This window comes from Coregonus clupeaformis, chromosome 27 (assembly GCF_020615455.1).
Source record: "Coregonus clupeaformis isolate EN_2021a chromosome 27, ASM2061545v1, whole genome shotgun sequence".
In the NCBI taxonomy this organism is placed as follows: domain Eukaryota; kingdom Metazoa; phylum Chordata; class Actinopteri; order Salmoniformes; family Salmonidae; genus Coregonus; species Coregonus clupeaformis.
In genome coordinates, this window is record NC_059218.1 from 13,311,801 (window position 1) to 13,330,791 (window position 18,991).

At 42.9% G+C, this 18,991-nt stretch overlaps 1 protein-coding gene across 10 annotated transcripts in view; it reads left to right on the forward strand.

Moving 5' to 3' along the window:
- The window catches only part of LOC121541447 (zinc finger MIZ domain-containing protein 2-like), a 53,453-nt gene continuing 34,462 nt past the window's right edge, over positions 1–18,991 (forward strand). For 4 of the 10 annotated variants that reach the window (XM_045208051.1, XM_045208053.1, XM_045208047.1 and 1 more), the window contains exon 1: positions 5–532. The gene's annotated coding sequence lies outside the window, so the exon portion shown is untranslated. Of the gene's footprint in view, positions 533–18,991 lie in introns of all 10 variants that reach the window. The other 6 variants (XM_045208049.1, XM_045208046.1, XM_045208052.1 and 3 more) reach the window with 5 other exon arrangements.

The following is an 18,991-nucleotide window of genomic DNA, read 5'->3' on the forward strand; positions in this document are numbered from 1 at the left end:
TAATGATCATCTACTCTGGTCTAGGGGCGAGGAGGAGAGAAGTCAGCCGCGAGCGAGCCTTGTGGAGGGTGTGTGAAAAATGCCTTTCTCCCGTCAGAGAAACCAGACCCGTGATCTCTTGAATACATTATAGCTAGCGGGCCATTGTGCAATAGTCAGGGAGGTATGCAATACAGTTTATAGGCGAACACGGCCGCTCAGAGCAAGGACCCAGCGATTCTTCTCACTTTTGTGCATGCTTACATTCCGAGTAGTGACGATCGGATCTACGCCGGTCAAGCAGCGATGCGAATCTTTTTTTGAGTCACATTGGAAGACGCTGCCAGCTACAGTTTTGAAAGGGAACGATTCGCCACAATTGCAGACATGGGAGCTACATCTTGAAGACAGACTAGACAAACTGTTGTGGATACAAGGAAAAAGAACGAACATAGCCTAATTTTCTTGTCACCCACCGATATTTATTGGAGCTATCTAGCAGCTGAAGAATACGGAATCAAGTATACAATTCTAACCACGGGTAGAGTCAAAGGTAAGCCCCCAGCATAAAACCAGACGGCTAGGCTAGCGTTGTTGAATAGGCTACTTTAGCCACTGAGCTATTTGCTAATATATCCCAGCCTAAATATGCAGTCAAAAGGCTGTATAATGTTAGAACAGCGTGTGGATTTCGTTTGGTCTTAGAAGCGCTCAGAACACGTTGCACACATCTACACAGTTGTTTTGTAATGCCTTGTTGGCTAACGTTCAGTATTCAAGTTGAGTAACACAAATGAGGAAAAGGCCGTGGTTGTATTCGATAAGTTTGTAATAAAAGTATGAATTTCCACACCCCGCGGAAGGACCGCGGTTGTACAGGACAAACATAGGGACAGGTAAGTGTTTTCAAAATTGACATTTTTTACAAGTATCGACTGATGGTGACTCAATGTTGCTGCTAACAATTCGCGCGACCAATTATCAAAACTTAACTCCGCCTCGATATGAGAGAACGGAGTTTAGCGTTCCTCAGCTAATAAGGCATACGCAAATGTAGCTACAAAGTAGCTAGCCTAATTCCGCTGTTGAGTCCCTTTATCGCATTGGGAAACTATAAATGACAGGAAGATAGAGGCTGGTTGTAGGCCTAAACAAACCGTGTTGCAACAACTCTGGGCAGCCTCTGATAAACGAATTGCAAGGTGAAACAAAATGTCTCCCATTGTTATTTCAAGCCGAGCAGCACGTTTAGCATGGTGGCTACAATGTAGCACTGACTGCTTTGGAATTCTCTGACATCTGTAAGCGATGCCCGATTTCAGTAGAAACGTGTCTGTGCATTAGCTACATTGTATATGTGCAAAGCATAACAATCCTGCAAGGGTAGGCGAGGATATGGTCGATGTTTTGCAGGTGTGTGTGGATTGGGTTGAATGTGTTCGTATTAGGCTACAACAAATACACACTGACAGTTTATCTTGTGATCCATCAATCTCATCATGATGAGATCTGAAATGCTAAGTAACCTAACGCCAAAAAGCTTCAACCATCTCATGAGAATAGTAGTACAAATTTAACCCAGTTCAAGGCAGTCAAAGAAGATTATCACTGCTGTGTATCACCCCAGCCGCTGCTTAGCTGTGTATTCATGAGGAATTTGTATATGTAAATGGTTAGTTTGAACACTTACACCCAGATCTACAAGTACAACAATACACCAATAACAACCCTAGGGAATTAAAAAAAAATAAGTTAAATCCTATGGACCATGGGATCTTCCTACTTGTAGGACCAAACTAGCCTAAGACTTGAAAACAGACTAAATTGGAGTGAGTCAGCCAAGACAACCATCTGAAGGACCGGTCAGCAACATCCCAGGGACCAGTGCTGGTTGAGGGACGCTGCTCCAGGTGATTTGGAGTCCAGCTGCAGCTAGGTGAGGCAGCTGGCTGTCAGAGGTTAAAGGTGAGACTAGGTGACAACAACAGATGGTATGGGTGCCTATCGGCTGACCTGATGTCCCCTGGCTGCTAGATGGAGTTCAACCCAGAGGTGGATGAGATTAGGCATATTCACACATTCTGCACAGGGCTGTGCGGAATATCAGATCTTTACAATGCCTGGAGAAGTGTTGAACTCAGGAACCACATCAATAGGATACAATGATTTTGTAATCTGTAGGCCTGTGCTGAATTTATGTGTCTGAAATGCACCCACTGTTTGTCTGGCTCTCTCACAGACAGACAGAAGGTGTGTGTTCACTCTGGATGACCAGAGGGCTCTGCTGGATCTCAACAGAACAGCTGCTGTGTCACCTGTTACTCTGTCTCTCACTACTGTTAGACACACACACGCTCCTGGAGATGTTACCGACCTGTAGCATCCCTGTTCCTCTTTGGGGGATTGCCTTTGAAAGTGAATTTATGATAAGTCATTTATTAATTAATAGTCATTGAGGCACATTTGACTTGCATCACAATCATACTGTATAACCTTCTGCTCAATGCTTGACTTGGACTGAAATAAGTGCATACTCATTTTGAGTGCTGGCACTGTTTATATTTAGGTGCAGAAACTCCAGAATACTAATAATATTCTATAACCAAAAATGGGCAAGTGCCTTTCAGACCTTAAATGTGCTACACATAGGATTTAAAAATATTTGTTCCTTTGTCATTTCAGAAAATGTCCATAATATATCTGGCGCTAATAGTGGAACGCTAGTGTTTCACAGTGTTACTTACCAGCCAGTGTTGTGATTGGCTGTGATATTTGCCTATTGATTTCTCCCACCGGAGTGGCATCTGTTGTCAAAATGGGAAAGCTGTTCTGACTTTGTGGGTGTGTTTTCTAGTGGAAATAGCTATCATATCCTGGTTGCAAAAAATCTACATGGTTCGCTCAATTTCAGTATATGTGAGAAAACGAGCAGTGAATAGTGTAAGGAATCATTATACCATCTACATCGCTGTGAAATATCTTTTCAATAACAGAAAATATCGTTTTTACAGATGTTTGAAGCTGGTGGACCAAAACAAAAGTTACTTTGGTTTTTGGTCCACCAGCTTCAAACAGCGGTTTTGGTCCACCAGCTTCAAACAGCTGTAAAAATGATTTTTTTGTTTGTTATTGAAAATATATTTCACAGTGATTTAGATGGTACAATGATCCATACACTATTCAGTGCTTGTTTTCTCCTCACATAAACTGAAATTGAGCGAACAGTGTAGAATTTTAGCAACCAGAAAATGAGCGATTTCCACTAGATAACACAGCCACCAAGTCAGAACAGCTTTTCCAGTTTGACAACAGATTCCGCTGCGGCGGGAGAAATCAATAAGCAAATATCACAGCCAACCACAACACTGGCGGGTAAGTAGTAGTGTGCAACACTATTGTTCCACTATTAGCACCAGATAGGGGCCAGTATGAAAAAAATTAATAATAATAATGTATGCACTCACTAACTGTAAGTCGCTCTGGATAAGAGCGTCTGCTAAATGACTAAAATGTAATGTAAAATGTATATATTATGGACATTTTCTGAAATTACAATGCAAAAATTCTATAAAGAAAATCCAATGTGTAGCACCTTTTTAATGTAAATCCACACCCGCGCGTATGATGATAACGTTTACAAGCTCTGGTGATTGAAGGTTTGCAAATAAATGTTTATAGATGGTACAGTGGCACTGTAGCAAGAAAGTGAGTGTGAGAGGTAAGAAGTAGACAAACTTCCCTTTCCACTTGGTCTATCTTCCCCTTCCACACTCCTTCATCCTCCTCTCAGTGAGTGAAAGCCACCTAAACCTGTCCTGCTGGTCTGGTAGGTGACAGTCAAAGGAGTCCATTCATAGGGCTTTGAGCCCACTACAGCCACTCTACAGATGGGCTGGCAGGCAGAGAGAGATTCCCGGTTATGGCAAGCTACAGGGTGGGCAGGCTTTTGTACCAGCTCAATAGTAACACAACTAATTCAACTCATTAAGGTCTAGATGATCCGTGGATTTTTGGAATCAGGTGTATGTGTTAATGCTGGGCTGGCACAAAAGCCTGCACACCATGTAACCTTCAAGGACTAGGTTTGAAGACCAGCCATGGCCTTCTCTCACAAAGCGTCTGAGTAGGAGTGCTGATCTAGAATCAGTTTAGCCTATTTGATGATAATTATTAGGAAGGGATGGGTTGATCCTTGATCAGCACTCTACACTTTGTGAATACGGCCCAAACCACTGCTGTGGGAGTTTGGGACACTGGTTGTATAAAAGTGTATGTTTGGACTGTTGATACACAACATCAATTAGCAAGTCATGCCATCAAATCAAATTGTATTTGTCACATGTGCAGAGTACAACCGGTGTAGACCTTACAGTGAAATGCTTACTTACAAGCCCTTAACCAACAATGCAGTTTTAAGATAAATAAGTGTTAAGTAAAAAATTGATAAGTTAGAAAAATAACTAAAGCGCAGCAGTAAAATAACAGTAGCGAGGCTATATACAGGTGGTACCGGTACAGAGTCAATGTGCGGGGGCACAGGTTAGTTGAGGTAATTGAGGTTATATGTACATGTAGTTAGATGGAAAGTTACTATGCATAGATAATAAACAGAGTAGCACCGGTCATGAACCAGAGCCAAGTTTTCCATTTACAGCCAGCAGAGCAGTAGGGGCACAGATGGGGGGAATCCATCAGTGTGTTTTTCAGCCCTGGGTCCTATTAATTAGGCACAAAATGGAAGAAAATGGGGAGGTACTATCTCAACTTGTTCAATAAGAATAGCTTGTTCACGTTTTCCATTGCACAACGTTTTGAAGCGCTTTTCTACGGTGTGCCCTAATGAATACCACCCTGGTGTCGAGCAGTAAACACATTGTCTGACCTTGGCATGGGGAGGGAGAGAACGAGAGGGAGAAAGACAAACGGAGAGAGAGGGTGAGAGAACAGTGGTTTACTGTAGTAGAGAGGTGTTAACGGGGGCACTGGACTGTACAGCAGGAACAAAAGGGAGCTTTATGTTGAGATCGGCTATAAGCACAATCTCATCTGAGGTCAGGCTGGGGGCAGAGGACAGGTCAAAAGTCATCAAATCAAATGTTATTTGTCACATGCGCCGAAGTATTCAGACCCTTTGCTATGAGACTCGAAATTGAGCTCAGGTGCATCCTGTTTCCATTGATCATCCTTGAGATGTTTCTACAACTTGATTGGAGTCCACCTGTGGTAAATTCAATTGATTGAACATGATTTGGAAAGGCACACACCTGTCTATATAAGGTCCCACAATTGGGTACCAAAAAATGTCTGCAGCAGGGTACCAAAAAATGTCTGCAGCATTGAAGGTCCTCAAGAACACAGTGGCCTCCATCATTCTTAAATGGAAGAAGTTTGGAACCACCAAGACTCTTCCTAGAGCTGGCCGCCCAGCCAAACCGAGCAATCTGGGGAGAAGGACCTTGGTCAGGGAGGTGACCAAGAACTCGATGGTCACTCTGACAGAGCTCCAGAGTTCCTCTGTGGAGATGGGAGAATCTTCAAGAAGGACAACCATCTCTGCAGCACTCCACCAATCAGGCCTTTATGGTAGAGTGGCCAGACGGAAGCCACTCCTCAGTAAAAGGTACATGACAGCCTGCTTTGCGTTTGCTAAAAGGCACCTAAAGGACTCTCAGACCATGAGAAACAAGATTCTCTGGTCTGATGAAACCAAGATTGAACTTTTTGGCATGAATGCCAAGTGTCACGTCTGGAGGAAACCTGGCACCATCCCTATGGTGAAGCATGGTGGTGGCAGCCTCATGCTGTGGGGATGGTTTTCAGCGGCAGGGACTGGGAGACTAGTCAGGATCGAGGCAAAGATGAAAGGAGTAAAGTACAGAGAAATCCTTAATGAAAACCTGTTCCAGAGTGCTCAGGACCTCAGACCTGGGTGAAGGTTCACCTTCCAACAGGACAACGACCCTAAGCACACAGCCAAGAGAATGCAGGAGTGGCTTCGGGACAAGTCTCTGAATGTCCTCGAGTGGCCCAGCCAGACTTGAACCCGATCGAACATCTCTGTAGAGACCTGAAAATAGCTGTGCAGCGACACTCCCCATCCAACCTGACAGAGTTTGAGAGGATCTGCAGAAAATAATGGGAGAAAGTTCCCAAATACAGGTGTGCCAAGCTTGTAGCGTCATACCCGGGAACACTCGGCTGTAATCGCTGCCAAAGGTGCTTCAACAAAGTACTGAGTAAAGCGTCTGAATACTTAGGTAAATGTGATATTTCCGTTTTTATTTTCAAATAATGTACAAACATTTCAATTTTTTTTGCTTTGGTATTGTGTGTAGATTGATGGGGGCGGGGAACAATTTAATCAATTTTAGAATAAGGCTGTAACGTAACAAAATGTGGAAAAGGTCAAGGGGTCTGAACACACTGATTTATTTAGAATTCAAGGCACACATAACCAGCATGGCTACCACAGCATTCTGCAGCAATACGCCATCCCATCTGGTTTGCGCTTAGTGGGACTCATTGGTTTTTCAAAAGGACAATGACCCAACACACCTCCGGGCTGTGTAAGAGCTATTTTACCAAGAAGGAGAGTGATGGAGTGCTGCATCAGATGACCTGGCCTCCACAATCACCCGACCTCAACCCAATTGAGATGGTTTGGGATGAGTTGGACCGCAGAGTGAAGGAAAAGCATCCATCAAGTGCTAGGCATATGTGGCAACTCCTTCAAGACTGTCGGAAAAGCATTCCAGGTGAAGCTGGTTGAGAGAATGACAAAAGTGTGCAAAGCTGTCATCAAGGCAAAGGGTGGCTACTTTGAAGAATCTATAATATAACATTTCGATTTGTTTTAACATTTTTTGGGGTTTTGATGTCTTCACTATTCTTCTACAATGTAGAAAATAGTAAAAATAATAAAACCCTTGAATGAGTAGGTGTGTCCAAACTTTTGACTGGTACTGTCTATACTGTGCATTTGGAAGTATTCAGACCCCTTGACTTTTTCCACATTTTATTATGTTACAGCCTAATTCTAAAATAAATAACACTATCTAAAAACCTGTTTTCGCTTTGTCATTATAGGGTATTGTGTGTAGGTGAGGACAACAATTCATTTATTTAATCAATTTTAGAATATGGCTGTAACGTAAGAAAATGTGGAGAAGGGGTCTGAATACTTTCCAAATGCACTGTGTGTGTGTATTTCATAATATTTCCCCAAATGTTATTCGCCTACCACCTCTTTCTCTCATTGTCTTCATCATTCTCATGACATGTTTGAATAATATAGGACTTGAATTAGATGCAGAAGGCTTTCACATCATGAATATTGAATGGTTTTAGGTCTGAATAAATAACTGCTGTAGCCTACCATCGTCTTTCAAACGACCCGTGAGTTCTGTTGCCTGCTGTATTTAACATTCAGCAAACAAGGACTTGCGTCCCTCTTCAAATAGTCTATTGGTATAATAAATGCAAAGAAAATGATGTCCAGCAAGCTATTCTAATGTCGCTTTTCCTGCATGGGACTTCTAGAGCTAAGGAGTGTGTTTTTTTTTTTAAGGAAACAGGCCAGCGGAGCACAGGTGCATGCGTGTTGCGCAGGAGACAGAGGCTATAAGTTAAAAGCTTATGCATAACCCATCATTCATTAGCTATATTTAAGGCTAGTACTGCATTGGATTTATATAGGACATCTAAATATAGGCCTATCAATCTTGAAGAGGATGATCTAGTTTGGATGCAATTTGAATGGCATTGATGGAGAGAGACTGCTCGCGCGTGCAGTGATCTAAAGCAACAATATTCGAGTGATAGGTATTTAAAACTGCAATAAAAAAAATAAAAAATCTTTACAATTAAAAAATAAGGTGACCCCTGAAAGCCAGATGGAGATGTGTAAAGACTTGCATTCGGTCTTTATATTAGTGTAGCATAGGCTATTCTGCAACAAATGTAGGCCTACCTGTCACAAGAAAGAAAGTTACCATGATAGGTCTACATGCATTGTGAACTGCGCTCCAAACTCCGATGGGCTGTTTTTCCCCACCCTGGGCGTTGATGATTCATCACGTAGAGAAACAGCAGAAGAAAAGCTAGATTTAGGCATTGCATATCATTTAACAGTTCCATTTCACGTCATGCTGCTCATATAAATAATTTATTAGAATTTACAGTTTTCTCAGTTATTTATCCCGGGAAAAGGGAGTGGTTTTGGGTGGTAAATCTCGGTAACCGAGTTCCCGACATTCAACCCTAGTGCACATGCCGTAAGAGGGGGCAGGGGGTGTGTATCAGTGTTCTGAGGTCACCGATGGTCATTTCTGATTGCCTTTCCACCGGCTGCATACCCTTAGATACGTAGTTACATTCATAAGAGACCCAATTTAAGTGCTCCAGATGAGTGAATGAATTGAGTGTATGGAGGACTGACTGCTGCAAGTAGCTGTACTCACACTGAGTGACAGATAGGTTTGAATATCTATAATATCCTGTCTGAGTGTGCGTGTGGCTCTGTCAGTGAGTCAGATGTGGGTGGGACTTCCTCTCTGACACATGTAGCTGTTCTGTCTCCATGCAAAACCCCCACAGACAGCAGTGATGCAGCTTACGGCGGCGCACACGTTGTCTATTAAGGAGGGAAAACAAGAGGCAGTGGTTGGACGGTCAGGTGGTGTTTTGGTTTGCGAGGAGAGGGGGAAGGAGAGAGAACAGTGTGTTCTGTTCATCACAGCGCTGGAACTGTCTGCGCTACTATTCCCTCACAAACACACGCGCGCACACACTCTCACACACAAGGTTGAAGGGGGGCAATTCCACGGTCACAGAATTGCTCTGAGATTCCGCTTTTTTCACATAAAATGTATGCCAAACAAAAAACATTGATTTCAAAGTTTAACAAACCATACAACTCTATGCAGAATGACACTTCTTAACAATTTTTCTACTGAAAATGTTAAACATATTTACTGGAATTTCAGTAAAATAATTTTTGGGTGTACACGACAATAAAATAAAATAAAATATCTGCTACGAATTAAGATTCAATGATGTCTGCAGAAAGAATGGGATGTCGGCTATGACATTTACATTTTAGTCATTTAGCAGACGCTCTTATCCAGAGCGACTTACAGAAGCAATTAGGGTTAAGTGCCTTGCTCAAGGGCACATCGACAGATTTTTCACCTAGTCGGCTCGGGGATTAGAACCAGCACATGACACAATGACTTTGAAAAAATCTCTCTTGATTATTGAACTACAGTAATGGAATTCCGGTAATGGAATTTCATCATGTGTCCCTGATCTGTACTACACAGAAGTACATAATTATGGATATGAATGTCGTTCTCTTTATGGTGATGTATCCAAAATAGGTACACAAAAGGTAGAAATACGCAATATCCTACTTTGCATATTAGGGTATTATTCTACACACTGGCTATTCTTTTTATGAGCTCTGCCCCAAACAAGACCAAATTAGTTTGTTCCGGACCAAATCTGAATCAATCATAGACGTCTGCTTCACAAGTTTGGACATCAAAGTACAGTACAGCACAACAGAATAACGAACAGTAGAGTTCAGTAACGTAGAGTTTAGGGCTGACTCCATTTAATCGACTGGTCGATAATTTGGTCGATATGCTGTTGGTCGACTGAGATTTTTCTTAGTCAGCAATAAAAATAAAGAAAAACCCTTGAATGAGCAGGTGTTCTAAAACTTTTGACCGGTAGTGTATACAGTACCAGTCAAACGTTTGAAAACATCTACTCATTCCAAGGTTTTTCTTTATTTTTACTATTTTCTACATTGTAGAAATAATAGTGACCTCACAACTATGAAATAACACATATGGAATCAAGTAGTAACCAAAAAAGTGTTAAACAAATCAAAATATATTTTATATTTGAGATTCTTCAAAGTAGCCACCCTTTTCCTTGATGACAGCTTTGCACACTCTTGGCATTCTCTCAACCAGCTTCATGAGGTAGTCACCTGGAATGCATTTCAATGAACAGGTGTGCCTTCTTAAAAGTTAATTTGTGGAATTTCTTTCCTTAATGCATTTGAGTGTTATGACAAGCTGGGGGGAGGGAGGGGGAGGGGTTCTATTGGGTTCAGGTCTGGAGACTGGCTAGGCCACTCCAGGACCTTGAGATGCTTCTTACGGAGCCACTCATCTTCAATGCTCTTAATGAGGGAAGGAGGTTGTTGGCCAAGATCTCGCGATACATGGCCCCATCCATCCTCCCCTCAATACGGTGCAGTCGTCCTGTCCCCTTTGCAGAAAAGCATCCCCAAAGAATGATGTTTCCACCTCCATGCTTCACGGTTGGGATGGTGTTCTTGGGGTTGTACTCATCCTTCTTCTTCCTCCAAACACGGCGAGTGGAGTTTAGACCAAAAAGCTCTATTTTTGTCTCATCAGACCACATGACCTTCTCCCATTCCTCCTCTGGATCATCCAGATGGTCATTGGCAAACTTCAGACGGGCCTGGACATGCGCTGGCTTGAGCAGGGGGACCTTGCGTGCGCTGCAGGATTTTAATCCATGACGGCGTAGTGTGTTACTAATGGTTTTCTTTGAGACTGTGGTCCCAGCTCTCTTCAGGTCATTGACCAGGTCCTGCCGTGTAGTTCTTGGCTGATCCCTCACCTTCCTCATGATCATTGATGCCCCACGAGGTGAGATCTTGCATGGAGCCCCAGACCGAGGGTGATTGACCGTCATCTTGAACTTCTTCCATTTTCTAATAATTGCGCCAACAGTTGTTGCCGTCTCACCAAGCTGCTTGCCTATTGTCCTGTAGCCCATCCCAGCCTTGTGCAGGTCTACACTTTTATCCCTGATGTCCTTACACAGCTCTCTGGTCTTTTGTTTTAGATTCCGTCTCTCACAGTTGAAGTGTACCTATGATAAAAATTACAGACCTCTACATGCTTTGTAAGTAGGAAAACCTGCAAAATCGGCAGTGTATCAAATACTTGTTCTCCCCACTGTATATTTCCCTTAATTACTATCCAACCCCACCACCCCTTCCCTAATTTGGAGTAAACTAGTGAACAGTATGAAAAATGTATGCACTCACTAACTGTAAGTCGCTTTGGATAAGAGCGTCTGCTAAATGACTTAAATGTTTACAATTATTTATTTTTTATGTAACAACAACGCTTAGGCCTCTACTTCCTGCTTTTACAGTCGTGGTCAAAAGTTTTGAGAATGACACCAGTATCGGTCTTCACAAAGTTCGCTGCTTCAGTGTTATGATATATTTGTCAGATGTTACTATGGTATATTGAAGTATAATTACAAGCATTCCATAAGTGTCAAATGCTTTTACTGACAATTACATTAAGTTTATGCAAAGAGTCAATATTTGCAGTGTTGACCCTTCTTTTTCAAGACCTCTGAAATCCGCCCTGGCATGCTGTCAATTAACTTCTGGGCCACATCCTGACTGATGACAGCCCATTCTTGCGTAATCAATGCTTGGAGTTTGTCAGAATTTGTGTGTTTTTGTGTGTTTTTGTTTGTCCACCTGCCTCTTGAGGATCGACCACAAGTTCTCAATGGGATTAAGGTCTGGGAAGTTTCCTGGCCATGGACCCAAAAATGTCGATGTTTTGTTCACTTAGTTATCACTTTTGTCTTATGACAAGGTGCTCCATCATGCTGGAAAAGGCATTGGTCGTCACCAAACTGTTCTTCGATGGTTGGGATAAGTTGCTCTCGGAGGATATGTTGGTACCATTCTTTATTCATGGCTGTGTTCTTAGGCAAAATTGTGAGTGAGCCCACTCCCTTGGCTGAGAAGAAACCCCACACATGAATGGGCTCAGGATGCTTTACTGTTGGCATGACACAGGACTGATGGTAGCGCTCACCTTGTCTTCTCCGGACAAGGTGTTTTCCGGATGCCCCAAACAATCGGAAAGGGGATTCATCAGAGAAAATGACTTTACCCCAGTCCTCAGCAGTCCAATCCCTGTACCTTTTGCAGAATATCAGTCTGTCCCTGAGGTTTTTCCTGGAGAGAAGTGGCTTCCTCGCTGCCCTTCTTGACACCAGGCCATCCTCCAAAAGTCTTCGCCTCACTGTGCGTGCAGATGCACTCACACCTGCCTGCTGCAATTCCTGAGCATGCTCTGCACTGGTGGTGCCCCGATCCCACAGCTGAATCAACTTTAGGAGACGGTCCTGGCGCTTGCTGGACTTTCTTGGGTGCCCTGACGCCTTCACAACAATTGAACCTCTCTCCTTGATGTTCTTGATGATCTGATAAATGGTTGATTTAGGTGCAATTTTACTAGCAATATCCTTGCCTGTGATGCCCTTTTTGTGCAAAGCAATGATGACGGCACGTGTTTACTTGCAGGTAACCATGGTTAATAGAGGAAGAACAATGATTTCAAGCACCCACCCTCCTTTTAAAGCTTCCAGTCTGTTATTCTAACTCAATCAGCATGACAGAGTGATCTCCAGCCTTGTCCTCGTCAACACTCTCACCTGTGTTAACAAGAGAATCACTGACATGATGGCAGCTGGTCCTTTTGTGGCAGGGCTGAAATGCAGTGGGAATGTTTTTAGGGATTAAGTTCATTTTCATGGAAAAGGTGGACTTTGCAATTAATTGCAATTCATCTGATCACTCTTTATGACATTCTGGAGTATATGCAAATTGCCATCAAAACTGAGGCAGCAGACTTTGTGAATATTAGTATTTGTGTCATTCTCAAAACCTTTGACCACGACTGTACATACTATATACATTTTATGGACACAGTCAATTTTACAATAGTTCTATTTTGTTAGTTTTTTTACTCCTGAACTTCCTCTACCCTCAACCTCTCCGATCATTTTCATGATGTCCATCCGGTTTGCTTCTATATGCCATATCTTTCCAACTGTGCTCTTTCACAAAAGCTCTCAACCTAAATACTTATTATGAACACAGTATGCTTTACATTAGATATCTTGTTGTTGTTAGTTGTTATTAGTCTCATCCTTCAGCTCCATTCAACACCACCCATCTATCTCTTAACACCATCCATCTAGGATTTCTATTTGCCATATATTTTTCAACTGTACTATAATGTTTCACAAATGTTCTGAACCCTTCTATTCTCATTGTTTCTACAGATTGTAAATTGAAAATAAACATTTTTGCTAAAAGTATTATTATATTATTGATCGATTTGACTATGACTTTTCAGATCACCCAGTTGTGCTATCTGCCAGGTTAGCTCCAGGTAAATATTGCAATCATTCAGCCATTTCTGGACCTGTGACCAAAAACAAGCTACAAATGGACAGTACCAAAACAAATGATCTAATGATTCTGTCTCTTCGCAGCAAAATCTGAAGACCTGGGAAGATTGTATCCCCCATATAAATAACATTATATTGGTAGCAAGAATTTTGTGTAGTAATTGAAATTGAAAAATTCTACGTTTTGAATCCGGCGTCATTTTGCGTATTCGTTCATAAAACACTATGCCATGGAATCGGTACGTCAAAAATCTCTTCCCAACTATTTTGCAATATACAGTGGGGAGAACAAGTATTTGATACACTACCAATTTTGCAGGTTTTCCTACTTACAAAGCATGTAGAGGTCTGTAATTTTTTTATCATAGGTACACTTCAACTGTGAGAGATGGAATCTAAAACAAAAATCCAGAAAATCACATTGTATGATTTTTAAGTAATTCATTTGCATTTTATTTCATGACATAAGTATTTGATCACCTACCAACCAGTAAGAATTCCAGCTCTCACAGACCTGTTAGTTTTTCTTTAAGAAGCCCTCCTGTTCTCCACTCATAACCTGTATTAACTGCACCTGTTTGAACTCGTTACTTGTATAAAAGACACCTGTCCACACACTCAATCAAACAGACTCCAACCTCTCCACAATGGCCAAGACCAGAGAGCTGTGTAAGGACATCAGGGATAAAATTGTAGACCTGCACAAGGCTGGGATGGGCTACAGGACAATAGGCAAGCAGCTTGGTGAGAAGGCAACAACTGTTGGCGCAATTATTAGAAAATGGAAGAAGTTCAAGATGACGGTCAATCACCCTCGGTCTGGGGCTCCATGCAAGATCTCACCTCGTGGGGCATCAATGATCATGAGGAAGGTGAGGGATCAGCCCAGAACTACACGGCAGGACCTGGTCAATGACCTGAAGAGAGCTGGGACCACAGTCTCAAAGAAAACCATTAGTAACACACTACGCCGTCATGGATTAAAATCCTGCAGCGCACGCAAGGTCCCCCTGCTCAAGCCAGCGCATGTCCAGGCCCGTCTGAAGTTTGCCAATGACCATCTGGATGATCCAGAGGAGGAATGGGAGAAGGTCATGTGGTCTGATGAGACAAAAATAGAGCTTTTTGGTCTAAACTCCCCTCGCCGTGTTTGGAGGAAGAAGGATGAGTACAACCCCAAGAACACCATCCCAACCGTGAAGCATAGAGGTGGAAACATCATTCTTTGGGGGATGCTTTTCTGCAAAGGGGACAGGACGACTGCACTGTATTGAGGGGAGGATGGATGGGGCCATGTATCGCGAGATCTTGGCCAACAACCTCCTTCCCTCAGTAAGAGCATTGAAGATGGGTCGTGGCTGGGTCTTCCAGCATGACAACGACCCGAAACACACAGCCAGGGCAACTAAGGAGTGGCTCCGTAAGAAGCATCTCAAGGACCTGAAGTGTTCTAGCCAGTCTCCAGACCTGAACCCAATAGAAAATCTTTGGAGGGAGCTGAAAGTCCGTATTGCCCAGCGACAGCCCCGAAACCTGAAGGATCTGGAGAAGGTCTGTATGGAGGAGTGGGCCAAAATCCCTGCTGCAGTGTGTGCAAACCTGGTCAAGACCTACAGGAAACGTATGATCTCTGTAATTGCAAACAAAGGTTTCTGTACCAAATATTAAGTTCTGCTTTTCTGATGTATCAAATACTTATGTCATGCAATAAAATGCAAATTAATTACTTAAAAATCATACAATGTGATTTTCTGGATTTTTGTTTTAGATTCCGTCTCTCACAGTTGAAGTTTACCTATGATAAAAAGTACAGACCTCTACATGCTTTGTAAGTAGGAAAACCTGCAAAATCGGCAGTGTATCAAATACTTGTTCTCCCCACTGTATATGGGACGGCTGTCAATCCTTTGGTCCTTAAATGAAACTGGTATACTTTTTTATTTATCACAATTTTCTTTAACCAATTATGTTCTTTAATGCAGGGCCGACAGACAAGTTCCTTACTTCTTCCCAATTCCACTTTCCTCTTCCATTTTTGCGGTAATGCTGCAATTATTTGGTTGTAATTTTGTGAGAGCAGACATTTCCATATGTTTTTGTTAGCTGCATGTGCGACATAACTCCACCAGTCCTACCTATGATATCATTTACGAAGATTTATACCCTTTTTAAAACATTTTTTCAAAAAATAATGGTTTTTTGACAATTAGCATATTTGTTGCATTATTTGTTCTGTTGTTTTCTGGAGGATTCAATTGAAATTGCAACCAACTTTCTATGGCTCGTTTTAGAAATAGTGATATTTGGGAGATGTTTTCCTTTTCAAATAACTGAAAGTGAGAGGTTGTAATCTGAATAAAGGGAAAAAGGCCATTCTTGAACATGGGGTGAGACAATCTTACTAATTTGCTAGAGAACCAGTTCGGATTTAAGTATAACTTTTGGATGACTGAAGCTTTTAGTGATAGGTCTGTTTTTAATATTTAATAATTTCTGTCCTCTAAATTCATATTCATTATATAAATAGGCCAGTTAAATTTTGTCTGGCTTGCCATTCCAAATAAAATGGAATCTTTTTTTCTCATAATTTAAAAAAATGTTCGCTAGGCGTAGGCAAGACCATAAGCAAATAGGTAAACTGGGATAAGACTAAAGAGTTAATCAGGGTGATTTTTCCACAAATAGGCAGGTATTTACATTTCCATAGTAGCAAGGTCTGATCTATTTTTGCTAACTTTCTATTAAAATGTATTGGAGTGAGATCATTTATTTCATTTGGGATATGTATTCCGAGTATATCCACATCACCATCAGACCATTTTATTGGTAAACTACATGGTAATGTACAAATTGTATTTTTTAGTGATCCAATACGTAATATAGTACATTTATCATAATTTGGTTGTAATCCAGAGAGGTTAGAAAATGCAAATTCTGAATGATGTGGGGGGACAATGTTGCGCCCCTGCATCCAATACATTATTATTATTATTATTAGTAGTAGTAGTAGTAGTATTTTACAGTTGTCATTGTCATAGTGGACACGTTGTTTGCAGAGCGCACAACCTAGCCTAAACTTGTGAGAAACAAGTTTTGGTTTATTTCATTCCATTTACAGGTTGTCAATTTATTAATTGTGTTTTGTTTGGAGCGCTCCTGTCAATGTTGAGTAAGGACACCCACCTGATTACGCATAGAAGTAAGCCTAGGCTACCTGGCCTGCGCGCAAATGTAGACTTATAAATGTGCCCATTTGGGGATCTGATGGTATTGTATTTCTGATTTTCTTGACTCACCACCACTAATGAGCCGTAAAGCTTCTCAAAGTAAATTTTTCTTCACTTTAAACAGCAAGTAAATTAAGTCTGTTTTTACATCCATTGAGAATGACAATAGTTCCTCAAAGTAGCCCATTAGAAAAATATTTCCAGCTCTCTCCCTTTCATAACCACTCAGCTTGAAAGGGGAAAAAAATGTCATGCTCTGATCCGGTGGAAATGTCATAAAATAGGTCTACCTGATTACTTCTTATCCCTTGCGTAAATACAGCTGTGTCTGTCCGGAGCTCAGAGGCGCAGGAAACTCTGAGGGTCCAGAATATTTTATACAATGTTGCAAGTTTGTTAGCGTAAGCTGGCTGGACCAAATTGATAGTTTCAAGTTCCTTGCAGACAGGCCATGCTTAGCAAATGTGATTTTATTTTTATCAGGATATTTTCTACCTGCAGGCTGCAATGTTTTTGTTTGTTGGCTTTATGTAGGCTATTTTACATAGTTGGCAATAGAAGTTACTTTTAAATGTGTGTAATTTTCATTTCGATGTAATTTTCATTAATCACGTTACAATTTTTATTTATTTATTTATTTATGGCAAGATAAATTGGCACTCCAAATGGAAAAGGTTGCCGACCCCTGGTGTAGCCTATTACCGGCAACTTCGGGAGCATAAGAGCCAATTTAGGCTTGATCTGAAAATGTGGTCAGAGGCGCAGTATGAATGGTGTGACGCAATTGCGGGGCCTCCGGCGGCACACAGAGGCCAAATTGAGCTCCGTACCGCATCACCGTGAGCCTCTCAAAAATGTTTACAGTGCAGAGGGCTCTGTATAGCTCCGCATTGACATGATTGGTTGACGGTAGATGAGGGCGGGAGGTCTTGTATAAACACACTCACTTCCTTGACAACTTCCTTCACAACAGCTCTGTGCTGCTCGGCGAAACGCAAGAAGTATGAATGCCCTGACTTCTGCAGAGGCCATATCACCGTAAATGCTGCACGGCAAATGCAGATGTCGGATTGACCATGCAGAGCCTTTAATGGCAGAATCGGTGAAGGCCAGCAGCAGTAGGAGGAGGTGGTTCGTGAACTGTTTATCTATATTTTCTTTTTCTGGTTAGGCTACCTTGATCTCTGGCTCCCTCTTGAGTCATTTGTGTGTCTTAATTATTTAATCACAGTGTGCTTAAATCTGTCACGCCCTGGCTCTGGGGACTCTTAAATGTTGAGCCAGGGTGTGGATTTTCATTGTTTAGTTTTCTATGTTTTTGTTCTAGATCGTGTTGATCTATGTTGGCCAGGGTGGTTCCCAATCAGAGACAGCTGTAGCTCGTTGTCTCTGATTGGGGACCATACTTAGGCAGCCTGTTGGCACCAGTTAGTTTGTGGGATCTTGATCCGTAAAGGTTTGGTGTGTGTAACCTCAGGACTTCACGTATCGTTGGTTTGTTGTTTTGGTTTTGTTCGTGTGTTAAGTACTAATTAAAGATGTACGCTTATCACGCTGCGCCTTGGTCCGTCTCATCTAATAACGATCGTGACAGAAGATCCCACCTAAAGAGGACCAAGTAGCGTGTCCAGGAACAGACAGCCTGGACTTGGGAGGAGATCCTGGACGGGAAGGGATCCTGGACTTGGGAAGAGACTGTGGAGGCGCGCTACAGAGAGGAGCAGCGGCAACGCAGAGGGTACCAGCCGAGGAGGAAGCCCGAGAGACAGCCCCAATAATTTTTTTTGGGGGGGCTAAAAGGGTGGTTGGCGGAGCCTAGAGTTAGAGCAGAGCGAACTCCCCGTACTCAGGCTAGGAAGCGTGAGACTGGGCAGGCTCCGTGTTATGCGGAGCCACGTACTGTGCCGCGAGTGTTCCGGCACAGTCCTGTACGTCCGGTGCTAGCACCACGCACGTGTCGTGCTAAGATGGGCATGCAGCCAGGACGGGGTGTGCTGGCTCAACGCTCGTGGCCTCCAGTACGCCTCCTCGGTCCCATATATCCTGCGCCAGTGCCACATGCTGTAGTGCCAGTACGAGTGCACAGCCCTGTACGTCCTGTGCTGATGCCTCACACATATTGTGTGGAAATAGGCATTCAGCCAGGACGGGTTGTGTCAGCTCTCCGCTCCAGACCTCCAGTCCGCCTCCACAGTCCGGCCCGGCCCGTTCCGGCTCCCCGCACCAAGCCAGTGGTGCGTGTTCCCAGTCCAGCCCGGCCTGTTCCTGCTCCCCGCACCAAGCCAGTGGTGCGTGTTCCCAGTCCAGCCCGGCCTGTTCCTGTCCCGCGCACCAAGCCAGTGGTGCGCGTCGCCAGCCCGGTCCGGCCTGTTCCTGACCCTCGCACCAAGCCAGTGGTGCGCGTCGCCAGCCCGTTCCAGCCCGTTCCTGCTCCCTGCACCAAGCCAGTGGTGCGCATCGTCGGTCCGGCCCGTTCCTGCTCCCCGCACCAAGCCAGTGGTGCGCGTCGCCAG